This window comes from Cornus florida, unplaced genomic scaffold (assembly GCF_030987335.1).
Source record: "Cornus florida cultivar Cherokee Brave unplaced genomic scaffold, ASM3098733v1 CherokeeBrave_3.0.0_Hap2_Chr02, whole genome shotgun sequence".
Lineage (NCBI taxonomy): Eukaryota > Viridiplantae > Streptophyta > Magnoliopsida > Cornales > Cornaceae > Cornus > Cornus florida.
In genome coordinates, this window is record NW_026775572.1 from 59,471,868 (window position 1) to 59,494,316 (window position 22,449).

Sequence of the window (22,449 nt, forward strand, 5' to 3'; positions counted from 1 at the left end):
TGCCTTCTGAGTCCTCTTTGGCAGAGAAATTGATGAAGTATCATTTTGCTTCTTTAGGTCCTCTCTAGCTTTCACCTCGGACCCCATTCTCTTCTTAGTGTCAACCATTTTGTAATAACAGAATAAAATTGACATCAATACATTCTAATTAACCAGATATGGAATAAAAGGAACCCTAATAATTTGGATAAAAGAATACACAACACGGAAGTCTACAACAAAAAGACCCTAGATACACTTGAACCTGAGGTGCTATGATACCAACTGTGATACCCCCCAGTTTTTGAACGCTAGTTGATCAAGTCCTCACCCAAAAAACGGAGGATATCAAACAATTAATATTTTAAAACAACCACAGAATACAAAATGAAATAAGAATAAATACATATACGCTGAAAGGAAAACTAAATAATAAATAAATAATAACTCCTTAGCTAATAATCTACATAAATATGCATCAATAAGATTCTCCTTAATATAACTCGGGAATCCATAAATACAGGACCCCTAAATAGATCCAAAAACTGAAATACTAATAAAGTCTAAACAATAAATGATATCTAAGGTAATGTCTTATATCAACAATCTGGAAGAGTGAATATGAATGCTCTCTGATCAATACGAACAAACTCTAAGTCTGGAACTGATGTAGACCTGAAAAATAAATAGTGGGTCAGGCCCACAAACAATTTTTTTTTACTACAACCCAATTAAAGAACTAATAAAAGATATATCTCTAACCAAACTCATGCAATAGTTACATAATCAATATATACACACACACACATACACATACACACACACATTATAAACTCTCACTGGATTATAGGCAGTCTTAATCGTGTAATGGGTATCTCATGAAAAATCACACACGAGGTGGTCATGAGTCCAGAATACACATATCTTATATCCAGCTACCCATCTTAACCAGCAATATACACCTCAATCCTAACCACTGATCCCAAGACCTCAAACTCGTATCATGGCACACATAAATATATATCTAGCCGTATCCTTACAATGGCACACCAAACATATACTTCCGTAACCATATCCTGACAATGGCACAATAAAATGTCATAGACATATCTTGACAATGGCACAACATGGAGTGAGTCTAAACTTATTAGCCAGCTCACCCACACTTGACATATATCACACAACCATATCCTGATAATGGCATAAAATAGAATGAATCTAACTTATTAGTCAGTCCACTTATACTCACTAATACAACAAAGTCATATCCTAACAATGACAACAATATCAAAGAGCCTAACTTATTAGCCATCTCAATGATCACGTCACATACACACATTAATCTTATCATACCCATATCTAATAATCGCACCAAATATAATATAACCGAACCAAATAATAAAAGCGAGTCTGTGCTTATTAGCCAACCCACATGTTCTCCACAATGCACACAACTCATATATGAATTATTATTATCAATTACAACTTACAAGTTTAATAAGCTCAACGTTGTGTATAGTACAAACCATTAATATGATCATCATCATTTAAGAATAGAAAGACATGATTAACATAATCTATTACAATATCTCATAGGAGTCCAATATGATTAGTATCATAAACACAACTAGAATCTCATTATGATTAATCATCATAAATAACATGATTAATATCATAAATCCTATTAAATTCAATAATGATAAATATTATTTATAATAAAATTATTATTATAAATCATAATAAATAGCATTATTAACAACATCATTTATAATATAATCAATATCTTTTATCAAAATATTCAATAATAACAATGATATAAAAGTGACATTTATCAACAAAAATGAACAATTACGCTTAATAATGTTTCTCACATTACACCATATACTCCGACTATGATTATTATCTTCTAATACAATACCCATTATGTTTTCAATATGATTAATATTATTTATCAAACATACACCCTATATTTAACTCATCATTTAAAATTTATCGAGTTTTAGTGTGACGAATACAATTCCAAAAATAGGCCTAAAAATAAAGTTTCTGTAAAATTTTTAAAAAAATGGAATAAGAAACATGATTAACAAAAACATCCAAATTAAAATTTGAGGATAATCGAACTTCTTTTCAGCCACCAACAAAAATCACAAAAATATTTTAAGACCTCCTAAAAGATTAAAAAACGTGATTTCGAAACTCTAAACGATATTTTTCGGCAATAACCTATCGATCATTTCTACCCAAAAAACACTATTATCTAGTCAAAAAAAGATTTTTCGAACTACTATTCAGAATTCTGTCCAAACATAGATAGAGTTCTACCTTACATTGTCTGAAGATTTTAATCACTTAATTACAGTTAATCAAAATATAAATAATGTTCAAATTCATCTAATAACAACAATTAATCAAGTTAGGGTTTTCTAAACTAAGTTAATAATTTTAGAGAAACAAAGACATACATATATACATATATATACATGCATATACAGTTCAATATAGATCAAATTAAAACATGTAATCATGTTCAATTTCCTCTTAATTAAACCCTAAAGTCAAGCATAAGGTGTATAATTCATAAGAACAAAGGGGAGGAGTAGAACATAGAACTTGTCTTTTGATTTTCGACGAAAATCAATTACAACTTCTCTGGCCGTCTTCCTCAACTCCGGCAATGATTTCAGTCACCTTGTTCCTTCTCTCTCTCCTTGTGCCAAACCCCTTTTCTTCTTCTCTCAAAACTTACGAAAAAACCAAAATCCTCTTATCTAACTAATGCACACATATATATAAGATAACAACAAATCCTAACCTAAATCCAACTAACAAAATAATAATAATAATACTCCTAATATATATATATATATACACAAATATATACATACCTACATATATATATATAATTTAAATATTATTTTATATATAATTTATATATATATAACATCTTAGATAAGATAATTTAATTTAACTAAAATAATATTTAAATTATATATATATATATATAACCACCTACATTACCACATTGGGCCCAAAGCCTTCTCAATACACCTAGGCCTCCTCCAATTAGCTCAAACCCATTACTTTGAGTTCCACTAACTCTAAACCCAACCCATACTAAATCAAAATAAACAAACAATTAAATTAACATATCAATTAAACAATTAACTTACATCAAGCAATTAAACACACATATAAAAATACACAAATCATTTAAACTAACCATTCATAACAATTTAATTAGACAATTAAACAAACAAATAATCATAGTCAAAATTAAGTAATTTAAATCAAATAAAACAAATAATGAAATAAATTCAAATAATGCAAATAATTTAAATAAAATAAACCTTTAAAATATAGGGGTATTACAGTTACCCCTAATATCGCCGAAAACCCAGGGATATAAAATACTATCGATAGTATACAAGCATGGAATACAAAAAGATGAATAAAAATGAATAATTAATAAGCTGAATGGAAAACTAATTAACGAATAATCATAATATGTAAATAATTAAACCTCCAAAATCTTACAACTCCTTAATAGAACTAATCTCCAATGTATATAACTCGAGAATCCATGAATTAAAAACCCCTAAAATAAAACCATAAACTGTAATAAATAAACTCTAAGTCTAAAGAAAGAATAAATAAGATAGAATCCTACTTCAATGAATCCGGAAGAGTGATGAAGATTGTCTCTGATCAACACGATCACAACTATAAGACTATAATTGATAAGAACCTGAAAAATAAGTGTGGGTTAGACCCACGAGCAAGTTCTATATACTAAGCCCTTGAAAATCGATAAATAATATATCTCTAAATAAAACTCATGCAATAGCTACATTGTCAATACATACATATACACACACTATAGACTCTCATTAAAACTCATCCAATAGCTACATAGTCAATACATACATATACACACTATAGACTCTCATTGTGTATAGGGTAGCCACCACCAGATAGTGGGTATCATTGGTAAATCTCACATAAAGTGTCCAGACATCCCCCATCATACCTGGTTAGACACATCATCTATACAAGTTACGCGTCTCTGGCAATATATGCCTCAGTCCTAAACACTGATCCCGAGACTACAAACTCGTATCAGGTTATATATATATATATATAATATCATTAACAATTAAAGCCATATCTAACAATGACACAATATAAATGAGTCTAAACTTATTAGCCAGCTCACCCACATATCCATAATCAAAGCTATATATAACAATGACACAATATATGTGAGACTAAACTTATTAGCTAGCTCACATATCCACCTCAAACGTCATAGCCTTATCCTAGCAATGGCACCACATACAACACAACCAAACTAGATAATAAAAATGAGTCTATACTTATTAGTCAACCCACATATTCCCGCAATGCGCACAACTCATATATGAATGATTATTACCGTTTACAACTTATAAGTTAAATAAGTTCATCCATATGCATAGTACAAATCATTAATATGATAATCATCATTTAAGAATAGAAAGACATGATTAACATCATCTATTACAATATCCCATAACACTTCAATATGATTGGTATCATAAACATAACTACAATCTCATTATGATTAATCATTATATATAACATGATTAATATCATAAATCTTATTAATTCCGGTTATAATATGTGAGTTGTACGCAACAGAATGTTTTAGAAAGTTTTTGATTATTTTAAAAACAGATCTTGTGTTTTTCTAACTTTATTTATTTTAGTAATTAAACAATTAATCTAATGCAGATAAAATAAAGTAAAGTAAAAGTTAAAGATGACACCAGGTTTTAGTGAGGAAACCCCAGTTGATAAAATACGTCAACTGTTTGCTTGGGAAAAACCTCATAAACTGTGTAGTCCAAAGTAAACCGATCCATTATGCTTAAAACAAAGTACACTGAACTTTAAGTTTGGCTCACACCATATCGTTTTACCAAACACCAATTGCTGACAATCTTCTAGCTTTGCGACTCCTCGTCCAATAGCAACTTGACTTCAGGCTTATGCTTGATCTTTGTAGAAGAGTAGTAGGTAGATCAGACAACATTCCACAAGTGCTCCAACCTTTTCAAAGTGTGATTGTTTTTACTTCTATTCTTTAATCGTCTTAATTCGATGTAAAAGTAGATCTGTTTTGTATGATCGATGTAGATGCAATTGTATGATCACGATCATGATTCAAATAACACAACTCTAAAATCACTATGTGAATATGTGTGTGTTCTAGAAAGACTACCAGAAAAATCTCTAAGATTTTCTGAAACAAAAATCTCTCTAAGGCTTTTAAGAATAATAAATTAATAATGCAAAGCCTTGAATCAACCTATGTGTATGACAAGGTTTATATAGATTATAGAATGACCTAATCCCTCTGAAAATATGAAAAAATTAGTGTATAGGATTTGGTACAATTCTAAACCAACTTGGAAACAAACCAGGAAAGGAAATTGAAAGTTAGATTGCTGTCAGGACTACATGAACCGGTTCAGAAGGGCTGAACTGGTTCAAGTTTGGCAATTGGTGAATTTGAGACCAACTTGAAGCCTTGAACCGGTTCAGAGGTGCTGAACCGGTTCAAGTTGGCCAGAACTTGAATTTTGGTTCTTTTTAGCCTAAAAACATTGTATGGTAAGTTTGAAATAATTACCTAGTGTAGAATGTGTCCTAACTTATTTAGAATCTTTCCTAATGTGTTGTTCTTACCTTCTTCTTCAAATGATCTTCAATCATGGTAACTTTGAACAACTTTGCAATTCCGTAGTCGTCGTCAATCCTGATATAGTAACTTTAAATTACAACTGGACTTGGACTTATTTTGTTTACGATAATTGCCAATTACAAAATAATATCTCACAATCTCCCCCTTTGGCAATTTCGTGACAAAACTCTAAAAATAATTTAGCAATCTACCCAAAGCAGAAAAGTAAATTACAATCATATTCAAAGGTAAAAACAAGGAATTATTTTTGGATTATATTCTCATCTTGGATATATAGCTGGACCTGATTTTCTGCACAACATCAAACAAAACTACTTGTGAAGTTTAATAAATAAAATTTATAAAAACTCCCTTTTAAGTAAATATCCAAAAATTTGTAAATTGTCTCCCCCTTAAGATTAGATTTGTTCTCCCCCTTTTTGTAACAAATTGACAAAGCATAGAACAATAAGTGAAATAGTTAAAACATGTCATTAAAAGTATAGACAAAAATATGCAAAATTAATGACAATGTCAACATAAGTAGGATGATGTCATGATGCATGAATAATAACACAAAAAGTCAACATCATTATCTAACAAAGAGTCAGAAAATCCATCAACTCTAATCTCCACCACTATCATCCTCAGCATCCTCATCCTCATCGCTATCAGAATACTCATCACCATCATCTTCATCGTCATCCTCAGCTCTCATAGACATATCTGGAGGTGCAGGCCTGTAAACATCCTCATCAGAAACCCCTAGCTGTTGTCCTCTTATCTAATTCATCTGAAGTTTGAGATCTCTAACCTCAACCATCATTCTCTCAAACAAAGAAATTTGATGCTGCAAAAGATGAGAATACATGATGTTTACATCTGCTCTTGTGAAATTTTCTTTTGGAGGAAATAGCTGAGTAATTTCTAGAGCTTGTGACAAACCCTCACCAACACCTCTCCTAGCCTTTCTTGCATTCTCCCTAACAGATTTTGATTTATTCAACACACGAGGATCCAATTCAGACATGATAGGCTGATGATATGCTCTTGGAGGAATCTGAATTTTCTTCAACTTAAAGATTTCCATGATAATCACCGAAAAATGAAAAGAATACTTACGCAATTTCTTTTTGTAATAAGTTATCATTAACTGCACAATGGATGATGCAAGCTGAATAGTCTTATTAACAACAAGAAAATAGAAAACTTGTGCTCGCTCAAGATTAATCTCATATTTCTTTCCAAAATAGCTAAGATTAGCTATGGCAAACAGATTGAAGAACGCCGCTTCATTTGTCAGAAATCTAACTGGTATGCTGTCCTGATTCAGAGAAGAGTTTGGTACATAAATCTTTGAAACAATCCAGGGAAAATCTGGACCCGAGACTGTCAAACGTAATGTCTATCCTGTCAACTGATGACTATCTGGAAGATCTAAAATAGCTTCAATATCATTTTCATCCACCATATAATCATCCCAAAAAGTGATATAATGAAGTAGGAATCTTTTACCTCTCGAATATTCACATAAAAATAACGAACCATATCCGGAGCGTAAAATCTTTTTCCAAGCTTAGTGAAGAAAAACCATTTATGTGATTCAATGTAATTCACTAGCTTGTTTCCAGCTGTTTCTTGAAGCTTTTGAAGATTAATATTCCTTTCTGACTTTATAGGTCCATCCTTGTAGATAAAAAGGTAAGCTTGCCATGCATTGTCATTATAGAAATATAACTCTTCGAATTCAATTCTGCCGGTGCTTGAAACAGACGGATAATTCATTGGAGTGTCTCTTGAAGCATGTGAACCACTTTGAGGTTCTTGAATGGTTATGCTTGTTCGGGGCCTTTTGGGAGGCTTTGGGTGTGCAACACCTTTGCCTTTAGCTTCCTTGGACAACTTTGGAGCCATGTTTTTCACAAAATTCTTCACTTTGAAGCTTGCAAACTCTTTTGGGAATTCTATCAAACACTTGGTGTGCAATCCCAAAAGTGTTATAGAATTAGCTTGTTTTGATCTCCAATCTTCCCCAAAACCAACCAACAATGTAGATTACAACCCAAATATCACCTTAGAAGCTTCAATCTTATGTTGTCAACCAAGTTAACTAATCCTTTAAGTGATCAAATGGTAAACTCCACAATTTTCTTTCATACCTATTTTTGAATTTCAAATCTTCACACGACTTTTTCAAATTTTGTTTTCAATCTTATGTTTATCATGTAATGAACAACTGTACTCCATGAATGAATGACAAAAATATGATATAGATGATGTATATATATATGTATGTGTGAGTTGTGGAGTGAAAAAGGCAAGAGAGCATATAGAGATGGAAGGAACATGCAAAGAATAAGGCACTCAGCAGGTTAGAAAGCCCAAATCTCGTACCCTTGAACCGGTTCAGACCTTTTAAACCGGTTCAAGAACGGCATTGCACAATTATGCACAAACCTTAAACCGGTTCAAGTTGGGCAATCAACATTGGCTTGGCCAATGGACAGCCTTGAACCAATTCCCCCCTATTGAACCGGTTTAAGAACCCCAGTCTTGAAACCACAGTGTATTTTTGATTTTTTTTTTTTTTTTTCTCAAAACACCAAAATCATTTTAACATATTGGTAATAAACCAAATCAACAAAGAAAAATCTAAAAACTTAAAAATCAAAATCTTTTTGAATTTTGAATTTTTAAAAAAAAAAAAAAAAAACTCAAAAACAATAAATCACTAATCATTAAAATCATCTGGTCGACATACGATTCAAAACTCTTTTACAGAATTTTAAAAATATCTCACAAAACAAAATTTTTTGACTCCACAGACTTTTCAAATAATTTCAACTCTCAAAAAGTAATCACATCATGAAATCAAACTTGCAAATTTTATTGAAAATTTTAGCAAGTTCATGTGTGTGTGTGAAATTCAATCTAATCCATTTTCAATCAAATTTTAACTGATCATTGTCTAAACTTTATTGATCGAAAAACATCAAGATAAAATTGTTTTAAGCAATTTTTCTAAACAAGGTGGCTTTTACTCTAAAGAGCAGTCAGCAATTCCCCAATTCAACTTGTCTCCACTTTTCTTTTTACTCAATTAGCTCCACTTCAAAGTCTAATGGGAGCTTTCGATCAAATCTCAGTAGGTAGCCTTTTCATTAACAAAGTATTCAGTAATTTTTTTTTTTAAAAAAACTGAATATTTCTTTCAATTTTTTTCTAAGTTCCTATTTTTTTTTTTTTTTTTGAGACAATAACCTTTATAGCTTTTGTGAACAATAAACCCCAGTCAATAGATCAAAAGATTTTCAACCAAATTTTTCAGAGATGGATTATTACATAAAAGTCTATTAACGTAAGATATTCAAATCTAAAAATCCCCTAATCAATGCAAATCATCTTTCATTGTTATAGATTACAAACCAAGAATCTATTTTTATCAAATTATCGTGTGTCTCAATTTGCATTCAAAGATAGATCATAAATTCATTAAAAGAATTTTCACATGTATATCATGAACATTATGATCAGAACTTCATAACCCTAACAAGTGGTCCAATGGCAACAAAATTTTCTTTTAAGCACAAGTTATGATCACTAAATTTTATAGGACTTAGTTTGAAGGTAAAGTCCTTTTGGAAGCTAGTTCCATTGACTCAACAGGTACATAACTGATCAAATCAGACTTTTTGATCCACACAGTTTTCACTCTCATTTCCTAAAATTCTCTTTTTTTTTTTACCTCTTTCTTAGGCAAATTTTCAGCTTTAAAAGTCTTAGGTATGACAAAATTCTTTTTCTTTTTAGAATTTCCCTTCTTCTTGGCATGAACACCATGATTTTGATACCAACAGGCCAGTGGCTTAACGGTACCAGGTCCCTACTTCTCAAAGAAAGGTCAGGGGTTCGAGCCTCAGTAGAGGCATGTGTGTGTGAGTACCAACTAGGAAAAAAAAAATCATGAGAATGATTTTTAGAAAACAGTTTCTTTTTCCTCTTAAAATATGAGTTATGCTTATGTCCATTCTTTCCACAAAAAGTGCAATGCAACAGTTTAGGTAAATAAGACATATCAGAATGCAATGTATTAGGAAAACATGGTTCAGGCATATTAGAAGGTTTAACAAAGATTGTTTTACCTTGACTACTAGAAGAACCTTTAACAAATCCTAATCCAGTTTTATCATTCACATCCTTACCCATGTTGATTATCTTATTCAAACTGTTTTCACTCATATTGAATCCTTTCAATTTCTCTTATTCAAATTTCAATTTAATTTCAAGATAATCATTTTTCAAAGTAAGACATTCCTTCAATGAGTTAACAATACTTACCTTATCCTCAAGAATGAGGATTTTCTTCTCAAGTTCAGTGATGACAGAATTGCTTTCAAAAGCTTTCATTTTGTCTTCATCAATCTGTTTCCTTAGATCTTCATTCTCTCCTTTTGCTTGAATAAGTTCCTTTGCTAGCTTATTGATAACCTGTTTTACTTTTATGGTTTCTCTAACCAACTTCTTTAATCTTTCATCGTCCTTTTCAGCCTCTTGTTCCTGTTCTTCATGAACTTCATTGTCTTCATTATTTGAAATATCAAAGTCAGATAAAGTAACGACATGAGGACCTCTTTCAAGGAAAGCGACATAAGAAAAATCATTAGTATCATCATGAGGAGAATCATTGTCACTTAAAGCAGAATTTTCAGACATAGAAATTTTCATTTTTTTTTTCCTTTATTCCTATCCTTTTGTTATTTCCTAGGATTAGGACAGACATTGGATGCGTGACCTTTACCACCACAATTCTAGCAAGTGAATTCAGTTTCTTTTGACTCTTTTACTTTTTTTTCATTAAACCTAAATTTTGACGTCTTGTCAAAATTTTGAGGATTAGCGATGTTGTTATTCATTCTCCTCTGTTGTCTTTGCAAGATCTGATTAAATTGCCTTGACAGAAAAGCAAAATCATTTTCAGAGTTATCATCCACAGAATTCTCAACCTGTGTTGATTTTAAAGCAAAATTCTTCTCTTTCTAATTTAAATCAAAATTCTGCATCTCAAAGGTTTTCAATAAGCCTACAATCTCGTCAACTTTACAGGAAGTCAAATCTCAATGTTCAGTGATGGTTTCAACTCTAATTTGGAATCTTTTAGGTAAAGACCTTAAGATTTTCTCACAAATTTTCTTATCACTAATTATTTTACCTAAATGACGTAGTTTAGAAATTATTTCAAGAAGAAAAATTAGAAAAAGATGCATCTTCTTTCATCACGATGTTCCCAAAGTTATGAGAAAACATCTGAATATTGGATAACTTCACTTTTTTTTCTTTTTTTTTTCCTAGTTGGAACTCACACACACTGCCTCCACTGAGGTTCGAACCCCTGACCTCCCTTTGGGAAGTAGGACCCTTATACCACTAGGCCACAGGCCTGTTGGTTGGATAACTTCACTTTTGAAGTACCTTCATGAGTAACCTGCAAAATATCCCAAGCTTTTTTAGTAGTTTTACAATCAGAAATTCTAACATATTCAAATGGAATAACATAATTAATAATTGCATATAAAGTTTTGCAATTAGCATTATTAAGCTCAGTTTCAATAGCAGTAAAAGCAAAAGCATCTTTTAAGACCTTGACTTTTTTGCCATCTATAGTTTTATCTTTTGAAGGTGGTGAATAGCCAGATTCAACAATAGCCCAAGTTTTACCACCTGAATTTTGCAAATAGGCTCTCATCTTTGATTTCTAAAAATTATAATTATCTCCTTCAAACAAATAACCACGTTGATTAGAACCACCTTCTTTCAACGCATAAGACATAATTAAAACAAAATTTTGAAATCAATAAAAACTTTCCTACAAGGATCAACTCAATGTGTAGACTTTGGCTTTGATACTAATTTGTGAGTTTTACGCAGCGGAATGTTTTAGAATGTTTTGATTATTTTGAAAACAGATTTTGTGTTTTTTTAACTTTCTTTAATTTAGTAATTAAACAATTAATCACATGCAGATAAAATAAAGTAAAGTAAAAGTTAGAGATGACACTAGGATTTTAGCGAGGAAATCCCAGTTGATAAAATACGTCAATTGTTTGCATGGGAAAAACCTCATGGACTATGCAGTCCAAAGTAAACCGTTCCACTATGCTTGAAATAAAGTACACTGAACTTTGATTCTGGCTCACACCCTGTCATTCTACCAAACACCAATTGCTGACAATCCTCTAGTTTTCCGACTCCCCTTCCAACAGCAACTTGACCTAAAGCTTATGCTTGATCTTTATAGAAGAGTAGCGGTAGATCAGACAACACTCCACAAGTGCTCCAACCCTTTCAAAGTATGATCGTTTTTACTTTTGTTCTTCAATCGTCTAAATTCGATGTAGAAGTAGATCTACTTTGTTTGATCAATGTAGATGCAATTGTATGATCGCGATCAGGATTCAAACAACAGAACTCTAAAATCAATATGTGAATATGTGTGTGTTCTAGAAAGACTAACAGAAAAATCTCTAAGATTTTCTGAAACAAAAATCTCTCTAAGGCTTTTAAGAATAGTAAATTGATAATGCAAAAGTCGTGAATCAACCTATGTGTATGACAAGGTTTATATAGATTATAAAACGACCTAATCCCTCTGTAAGATATGGAAAAATTCGTGTATAGAATTTGGTACAATTCTAAACCAACTTGGAAATAAATCAGGAAAGGAACCTAAAAGTTGGATTGCTATCAGGACTGCTTGAACCGGTTGAGAGGGGCTGAACCGGTTTAAGTTTGGAAGTTGGTGAATATCAAACCAACTTGAAGCCTTGAACCGGTTCAGAGGGGTTGAACCGGTTCAAGTTGTCCAGAACTTGAATTTTGGTTCTTTTCAGCCTAAAAAAATTGTATAGTAAGTTTGAAATAACTACCAAGTGTAGAATGTGTCCTAACTTGTTTAGAATCTTTCCTAATGTGTTGTTCTTACCTTTTTTTTCGAATGATCTTCAATCATGGTAACTTTGAACAACTTTCCAATTCCGTAGTCGCTGTCAATCTTGATATAGTAACTTTGAATTACAACTCGACTTAGACTTGTTTTGTTTACGATAATTGCCAATTACAAAATAATATCACACATAATAAATATCATTTATAATATAATTAATATCATAAGTCACATTATGATTAACATTATTTATAATATGATCAATATCATTTATTAAAATATCCAATAATAACAACGATATGATAAGTATCATTTATCAATGACAATGGATTATTATACTTAATAACGTTTATCACATTACATCATATACTCCAATTACGATTATTATCTTCTCATCTAATGCCCAGTATGTTTTCAATATGATTAATATTATTTATCAAACATACACCCAATATTTAATTCATCATTTAAAATTTATTGAGCTTTAGTGTGACGAACGCAATTCCGAAAATAAACCTAAAAACAAAGTTTCTCTAAAAATTCTGAAAAATTAGATTAAGAAACATTATCAACAAAAACTACCAAATTTAAAATATGAGGACAATCGGACTTCATTTCAGCTTTCAACAAAAATCACAAAAATATTCTGATGTCTTCTGACATATTACAAAACGCGATTTCGAAACCCTAAATGATAGTTTTCGGTCATAAACTAACACGGCCCACAAGCAAAAGCTAGTGGGTTTTTCTTAATCAATCTTTTACACCAAAAAACACTACAATTTGGTCTAAAACGGACTTATCGAACTGCTGTGCAGAATTCTGTCCTTACATCATTTGAAAATTATTTCTTAACAATTGTACAAAATAGTTTAAATTATTTAATTACATTTAATCAAAATATAAACAAGGTTCAAATTCATCGAACAATAACAAATAATCAAATTAGGGTATTCAAAACTAAGTTAACAATTTTAGAGAAACAAAGACATACATACATACATATATATATATATATATATATATATATATATATATATATATATATATACATGCATATATAGTTGAATATATATCAAATTAAAGCATGTAATCGTGTTCAATTTCCTTTGAATTAAACCCTAAAGTCAAGTATAAGGTGCAAAGCTTATGGGTTCTAAAGGAAAAAGTAGAAAATAACTCGCCTTAGGATTTTTGGATCGAAAATCAAATTATAAATTTCTCCGATCTTCTTCTCCAAATTCGGCAGCCCTAGATTAGTTATTTTATCTTCTCCCTCTTTGCCACTCATTCCGTCTCTCTCTCTCTCTCTCTCTTGATTTTACATATGATACTAACCTTAATAGTAGTGATCCTAAATAAATAAATAAATATATATATATATATATATATATATATATATATATATAATTATAATCATAAAATAAAATAAAAATGCATATAATATACTACATTGGCTTATATAATATACTACATGGGCTTTAATTTCAATACAACCCAACAAGACCCTCCAAATAAGCTAAACCCAAATCCTATGGTTCAACGATACTAAAACCTGATGGGTCTCGTCGACTATTAATAATAATCAACCCTTTGCAATAGCACAAATCATTGTAAAATAGGGCTATTGGTCGGGTAAGTCGAACCACTGGGATTGCTACTTTATGGCAACTAAGGTTTTTAAATTCACTTTTAGTTTAATGAAAGGTATATAGAGTTTTGGTTAGTTTGTCACTAGAATTAGGAATTTAAAATTGCATAAAATAATAATTTGCAAGAAACTTAGAGGAAAGAGATCTAGGTAGAGAAGACTAGGGAAATTAATCCACTACCTACCCTATAAACATGCTAGTTGAGGTAAACTAAGGGGAAACAACATAAATATGTAACCATGAAATGTTACAACTCAAAATTGCTACATTCCTTCAAGAAATTCATGAAATCAATGGCAAGAATAACCTATCAAAGTTACACATGCTTGAACTACCTAAACTAGTGTGTAGTCTTAGACATGCTTGCTAAGCTCGAGATTATCGAGCCTTTAATCATATGATAAGAGCACATGAAGTCAAGAGTCAAGAATAGTCCATCAAAGGAGGGTCCCAAGCTATGGAATATCAAGATTCTCATACAACATGTCAAGAAACCCATTTCATAATCTGATTTCCATTGTCACTATGAAAATGCAAGCCATACAATCATGATAAAATATGATCTAAGACAAGATAATACATTTATCATAATCATTTATAAGAAAGTAGGTTCATTACATCAAGTGTAACCTCTAAAATGTAAAACAACCACATATATACATGTTTCCCCCAATTTAAACCAAAAGCTAGAGCATGCTTACAATGTAGGGCTTCATCACCTCCCTAGAAAGGGAGTTAGTTACCCATAGGAGCAATGAAGGAAGGAGAAGGAGAGATCTTCCACTCCATTTTTGTGCTTAAGGGCTCCAAGACTCCAAACCCAAGCTTACAATCTTTCTCTCTCTAGAAACTTGCTAAAAATGTGAGAGCTCCCCAAAAAATATCCCCCTAACCCTTATTTAGCCAGAAAAAACTTTATTTTCCCCCCATTTTCGAGCCCTAGCATCCCTTTGAGCATTTTGGTCCACACAATGGGTCAAGGGGACAGCTTTGAACCAAACAATATAGAGTTGTCTGCAAAACGGCCAGCGCCCGCGCCTTGAGGAGGTTACTAGTTCTTTTGGCGGGCGCCCACAGGCCATGGGCGGGCACCCGCAGTTGCTCAGCTTCTCTGCCTGTTTGGGCGGGCGCCCGCGGGCCTTGATCATTCTGCCCTAGAGAGTTGCTTTTGACCTTCTTTTCGCGGGATAGTAACGCAAGCCATCTTCCTTGGACTTTGTGCATCGAGCGTCGTGAGTTCCGTGGATTACTTGGCTTGTCAAAATGATGGTCCCTGGCAACGGCGTGCTTTGATCTTCAAAAACTTATCAAAGTATTACTTTTATCTCTTTTAGGGGAACCAATCTGAAAATAGACAAAAGAATGCAATTACGGCTAATATATTCAGTAAAGACTACTAATGGACTTAACTAATGCAAATAAGGGCGCTTGAATATGTAATATTCGACTCTTATCACACCCCCAAACTTAAATTTTGCTAGTCCCATAGCAAAACCAAAAATGAACCTTTAACAAAAATGACAACATTTGAAATGCTATCAATATGCATCAATCATGGAGCAAGAAAATATATGCAGAGCTCAAATGTAACGTGGAACAAATAGAATATTTGAGATGGGATCATTAAGGAGACTACCTTGTCTATAAGAAGCCTTGATGAACAAAATGGCCAAACAAATTTTAACTCTCATACATCAACAACATAGTCTATATAAATATTTCAATTGTCATTTATTTAATAGAAATCAACTCTAACTTCAATGAAAGTGAACCGGATTTCCAATATGTGGCTTTTACCTTCTTTTTTTTTCAATTTCGATACACAAGCTTCAAATCACTGAATTTCCCTTTTGAATGAGGTCTCTAAGGCATGAATTTATTCCAGATGAAACTCTCTCTTATTCTTTTTTTTTTTTTTATTTATTAAAAATACATATTATGGTCATGCAGTGTCGAAGTCCCTTAAGCTTTCTAACCAACCCATGGAGCAAGCGTTAGGCCAGCAACTCCCAAACAGGACGGCTTTAGGGTGCTAAGTGTAAAGACACTCCTAGGGCTTAATAACTCGAATTGGCAAGGTTACGAACTTCAACGAACCATATTTATTTATTTTTATTTTTGTGAATGACCGTGCAATGCCTAAGTCCTTTAAGCTTTCTAACCAACCCATGTAGCAAGCGTTGGGCCAGCAACTCCTAAACCAGATGGCTTTAGGGTGTTAAGTGTAAAGACACTCCTAGGGCTTAACAACTCAAGTTAGCAAGGCTACGAACTTAAACTAGTCATTACCCTTATTCATTCATCATTTTTTTTCTTTTAATTTAATTTTATTTTAGATTCAATGCCAAAGATATCCATTCATTAGGGTTATCAATTCAAATCAATTGAGTCATGGTCAAGGTCAATCAGGTTGCATGCCTCACAATTGAATTTCCGGTGTGCATTTGTGCAGTGTGAAGCATAGAAGAGTATGAAGTCCGATGAAAATCTAATTGAAGCATTTATACAAACCAATTTGAATTCACATGATCATTTCAAATTTTTCTTTATTTTCAAAAATTATCATTTACCTTTATACACAAAGTATTAAACATATGCTTCAATCTCCAACAAGTTCCAAGATTACTCTATCATTGCTTCCCAAAAATGATTTTTATTAACTTACATGAATCAAGTTAAACATGCAAACAAAAGTGCAATACCAAAAAAAAATGCAAAAATGCACTCCCAATGAATGTCACAGTGTCCTCAATGTGAGAAGACAAAGAATGAAAATGAAATTGAAAAGAGGGTACATAGGACAATAATACCAAGGGGAGGAGGAAATTCAGTGGCGGTGTAAAAATAAGCCACATTGTGAATTCCAAGAGCATGCCCTAAACTTGAATTCAAAAACCTGTCAAAAGACATCTATACACCACAAGCATTAAATGAATCCAACAAAAAATGAGTATAAATAATTGCACATTTATTTAGCTAAAAACCATTTATCCCTGCAAAACAGTAAAAGTATTGTAGTTAAAAGTTCAAAATAGGAGCTGAAAAGTAAATGCCAAACGCGGCCCAAAATAAAGTCTAACAAGTATTACTAAAAAGCATAAAATCACTCCATCGGGGCGGAGGATGAGCCACCAGCGCTGCCTGGGGCGCGGTCAATCAGGGTCTGGAGCATGGTCTGCAATGTCTGTTGTCCATCCCGAGTCACCTGAAGCCTTTCCAGAGTCTCCTTACGGAAGTCCGTAAGGATGCCCTCCATGCTCTCGACTCGCAGCTAGAGTGTATCAAGACGAGTGCTGAGCGAGTCATAAGCGGCCTCAGGCATGGCATGCGGAGGCAGGGCAACAGGAGCAACAGGTGGAGCCAGAGCAACAGGAGCAGCTGGAGCTCCCCAATCCAACACATCACCTATGCGAGCTTGACGGGAGGTCTTGAGTTGAACTGTGCTGGACTTCCAAACCCCAAGGTCAAAATGAAACACATCGGTCAGCTTCTCCTCATTTTGGAGCTTTAAACCCTTTGTTCTTAAGCAACCGGGTGATTAAGTATGGAAAAGGAAATGCCCAGGTGATGGCATTGCTCGACCGCATCACAATTAGGTCATTGTAGACCTTGAGAATTTGATCCCAGATAAGCTGCGGGTCGCAGAACCACTGTTCCTTCTCAGCTGCATAAAGGGCGTTCAGAAAAGCCCCTTTTCATTCAGAATGCTTCGGCATAGTAAGGACATTTTTGGCCAGGACCGAGTCCAAGAACCAGAGCCGGCATGGGAAAAATGACTTATTGGTATTGGTTGTTCGATTGCCGGTATATTGGTTGTGGCAAATTTCTTCCACAACGTTCGCCACTTTTAGATTATCCGGAGGTGCAACGTACAGAGGCAGACCTACTTCATCCACCGGAGATGCCAATGGGTAGAGCAAAGCCGCGGCAAGGTCCCGAAGTTTGAACTTGAAAGTGACGCCATCAATAGTGGTCTTAATGACGTCCGGGTTGTCGCAAGAATGTAACATGTTCACGTAAAATAGGTAGACCACACGCGGATAGTAACTACTAGCGCGTGGCATGAAAAAAGAGGCGAGGCCATGCTCTGTCAATTCGCGGACCGCCCACGTGGATTCCGGATTATTTTCGAAGCCCTCTTGGATGTCAAATTTGGCCTCGGATTCGATGGGCCAATCCACCCAATCTGGCGTGGGGGACGCCCCAGAAGGTCCTTCAGAAGAACAAGCTCGCTTGGAAGAGGTTTTGGGAGCCATTTGAGTGGAAAAGTGGGTTTAGGCAATTTGTCGAACACCTGGTGTGCAAGACAAAAGGAAGAGAGCCAAGTGATGGTTAGAGAATAGAAAACCCAAAAATTTTATCCTGCAATTGACACACATTAGCCCCAAAACAATCACCAACCTCTATTACATGCAATCCAATCATCCATTAATCCAAAAATTGAAAGAAAAAAAGAGAAAAGAAAGCTTACCCAAATTGATGGAGTGATACCCCTCGGATCCGAGATACGGGTTGATCAGGCCCAGGCCCAAACCCGAGGGATATCAAACAATTAATATTTTATAACGAACACAAAATACAAGAGGAAATAAGAATAAATAACAAGAGCTGAAAAGAATACTAATATAAAATCCTCAACCGATAAACTTAGTAAAATCCAACTGCCAAAACCTCCATGGTTACAACTCGGGAATCCATCTATAGTGGACCCCTAACAATAATTCCAAAATGAAAAATAAAAACAACTGAAAGAAACATCCAGAAAAAACTATGGAAAGAATCCTACGTAGTCGGTGGAATGGAGGTTCGTATCTGCTCTGCACGACCAAGCTCTAACCCTGGAACTGACGAGCACCTAAAAAATAAAAGAGTAAGTCAGGCCCACATGCAAGTTCTAATCCAACTGTAATCCATACAGTGCCCGATACGCAGATACACATTAGATACCCTCAACATAACTAGGTAATCCATAAATATACATATATATCCACACTAAGGACATTCACTGGACTATAGTAGAGGTCTCAACCTGAATAGAAGGCCACATGCGAAAACGTACCCAAAGGTGGGCATGAGTACCTAGACCTAACAGGGTATACCTACCTACTATATCCAGCTACGCATTCACTGCATATACGCACCCTAACCAACGACTCTAAGACTCAAGCTCATATCGTGGTACCATAATCATATATCTAAAGTCCGTCCGAAACCATAGTATGTCATTCACTTATTCAATGAGAAGACATACAAAATACCATCCAGATAAGCACTTAACTTATTCAGCTGATGTGTCTTAACCACAACCAATTAATCCAGGGAGTCATTCAACCTATTCAGTTGATTTAACTCAAACACATTAATGGATTCAATATTTTACAATCCATACTTTCCATCCGGTAGGTTAGGTCTTAGCGTTTTGAGCTAAACTGTCCCCAGTATGCCACCGTCCCATACCGGTGCATACAATCCTCCATATCCATGCAAATCACAACTTACAAATCATAACTGAGTAATTTACAGTCCCAACTAGTATCCAAGTAATTTCATAAATGGTTTTGTTATACTAGCAATTGAAAATCAACAGTAATCTATGTAATAGTAGAAAAGTTTACTGTTTTAACAATTTAGATCCCAAAGCATGTATAGATCAAAAATAAATATAAAGAGGACCCTATCATGCATTCAAAGTAGGTTTTTATAACCATCCTACATCCCATTACATTGCCAAAATTTAGTTAGGCAATTAACCCATCCTTCCTCCGTTAGCCGTATAGAAAATTAGTAATTTTATACCGTTTGTCCCATTGACTAAACATAAGTTTTTAGTCCTTTAAAGGTCTTAATAATACCTAGGATTAACTTTTTAGTCATACAGTGAAGTCCCAAACTCAGTCCAAACAGTCCCCAATTCCTACAGTCTCAAAATTTATATAAAAAAACAAGTTCTAAAACTATTTGTGAGAAAGAGCCTTCTTTAGATTTTGGAGTAGGCTCTAAATACACCTGGAGCCGCCTCCTATGAGGGTAGATCCGGCTCTACCTCTCCTAGAGCCGGCTCTTTGATGGGGGAGCCGGCTCTTTGCATTCCAGAGCCGGCTCTCTCCTCCTCCTCGAGCCTCATTTAACCTCAGTTGCTCCTACGACTTTCTGCAGTGTTTCCGGCCATTCACAACCTGTATAGTTGGTTTTAAACTGATGATGAGCACCGAAAAGTGCGCATTTAAACCCGCTAAGCTTAAGCATTCTAGTACCTTTATCTATCTTACTTTGCCCTTTTAGACTTATTACGTGTTATTTATATTTTCAGGCACTAATCCCAAAATTGAGCTAACTCAGCCAAATAAGAGCTTAATTGAAGCAATCCTGAGATAAACCAAAGGAGGGAGCAAAGTGGAGAAGAAAGGAGCAAAAAGGAATTAAGTTGTGCAGCTTAAAAGTTCGATCGATCCAACTTAGAGTTCGATCGATCATAGTACTTCTCGATAGATCCAACCTTGGCCTTTGCTGAAATTCCAAGTTCGATCGATCAAACATCACCTTCGATCGATCGAACCCTATTTTGTCCTATTCAAATGATTGATCTTATCCACAGCTGTACGCCTACCAACCACTTTTGTCCTTTTCCCCATAAATATCTTCGAAATATCTCAGCATTGTCCTTATCCGGAGGAGTCAGACCACTTCGATCGATCCAAGATGCAGTTCGATTGATCGAACCCATCTTCGATCGATCCAAGTTAAGGTTCGATCGATCGAACTTCCTCTAGCGAGAAAAAGTTAAAGTCCAGCTCATTTATTCCGTCCTTCACCCAATCATTGGAGAATATGCCTTGCATGACCATAGCTCATCATAGGGTGTATTTGACCTACCTATATAAAGAATATGATACACTTTTTGGAGAGGGCTCTAGAGTCTCTTGTCACACATTGAAAATCATCTTGGAGGCTATTCTTGGAGAGGAAGAAGGGAGGAAGTTAGAGCAACCATTGGAGGAGATCTTCACCAACAAGGAGCAACCATGGAGTTAGCCCTTGAGGGTTGGATCATCACTACCATGAGTGGCTAGACATCTTCTTGGGGCTAGAGTTATCCCCAAGCATGCTTTCTATACTCTAATCTTGTGTATTATTGAGGGATTAGTGTTGTATGATACATCTTGATATTCATGTATATATAAATCTTGATTATTTCATGGTTTGTATGGTTTAATGCTTCCAATTAACTATTCTATTCTATCCATATGTCTATGTATGCTAGAGTAGGATATTCATGTGCTTATCTCTAGATTTAGTGTTTTTGATGCATGTCTATGTGTATTAATGCTATAGATTTAGAGATTATCAAGATGATATGCTTAATGAATGCTATTTTGGTTCATTTGATGGTTTATGCCTATTCTTGATGGTTTGTGCTTCTCCCCTAGTCTAGATAGCTTTATTTTCATGCTAGTAGTGTAGATTTAGTGTAGTGGTAGTGTAATGTTAGATAGGAGGACAATCTACTCTTGATGTTTGATGTTCTATGCTTGTGAGTCCAAATGGCATATTCCTCTAACATTGTGTTGCATGTGGATTTTGAGCTTAATGAAGGGTTAATGACTAGTTATGATATGTTGTATCTTTCACATGTGTTTAGACAATTTATTCCTCTCCCAATAGATATTTTGTACATCTCACATGATGTTTAGATAATGCATGTTTAACTAAGTCATCCTTATGGATTGTTTGGACTATGAGCTTAATGAAAGGTTCAATGACTTGAATTGTTATTTTGTTATCTTCACATGATGTTTAGACAATATATTCCTCTACCAATAGATGTATTGTGGCCCCACACATGTTGATTGAGACAATTTGCACTTGTTGAGTCACCCTTACCAATTGAATGTCTTTTACACACACAACATTATTGCAACACATCTATTACCCTCAATTGATCACTTGTTAGTGGTATAGAAAAGTATTGCTTGGTGGTGATCTCTACACCCCAAGACCTCTCTCTTTCTTGTTTACTTCATATTATTTTATTTAGTTGAATTCAATTTAGCTTAATCAACCAACCCAACTCTCTTTTGCAATCATTTGGTACGCTAGAGTCGAAGTTGAAATTCCAACACGTATAATCCCTTGGGACGATCCCTACTCACTCT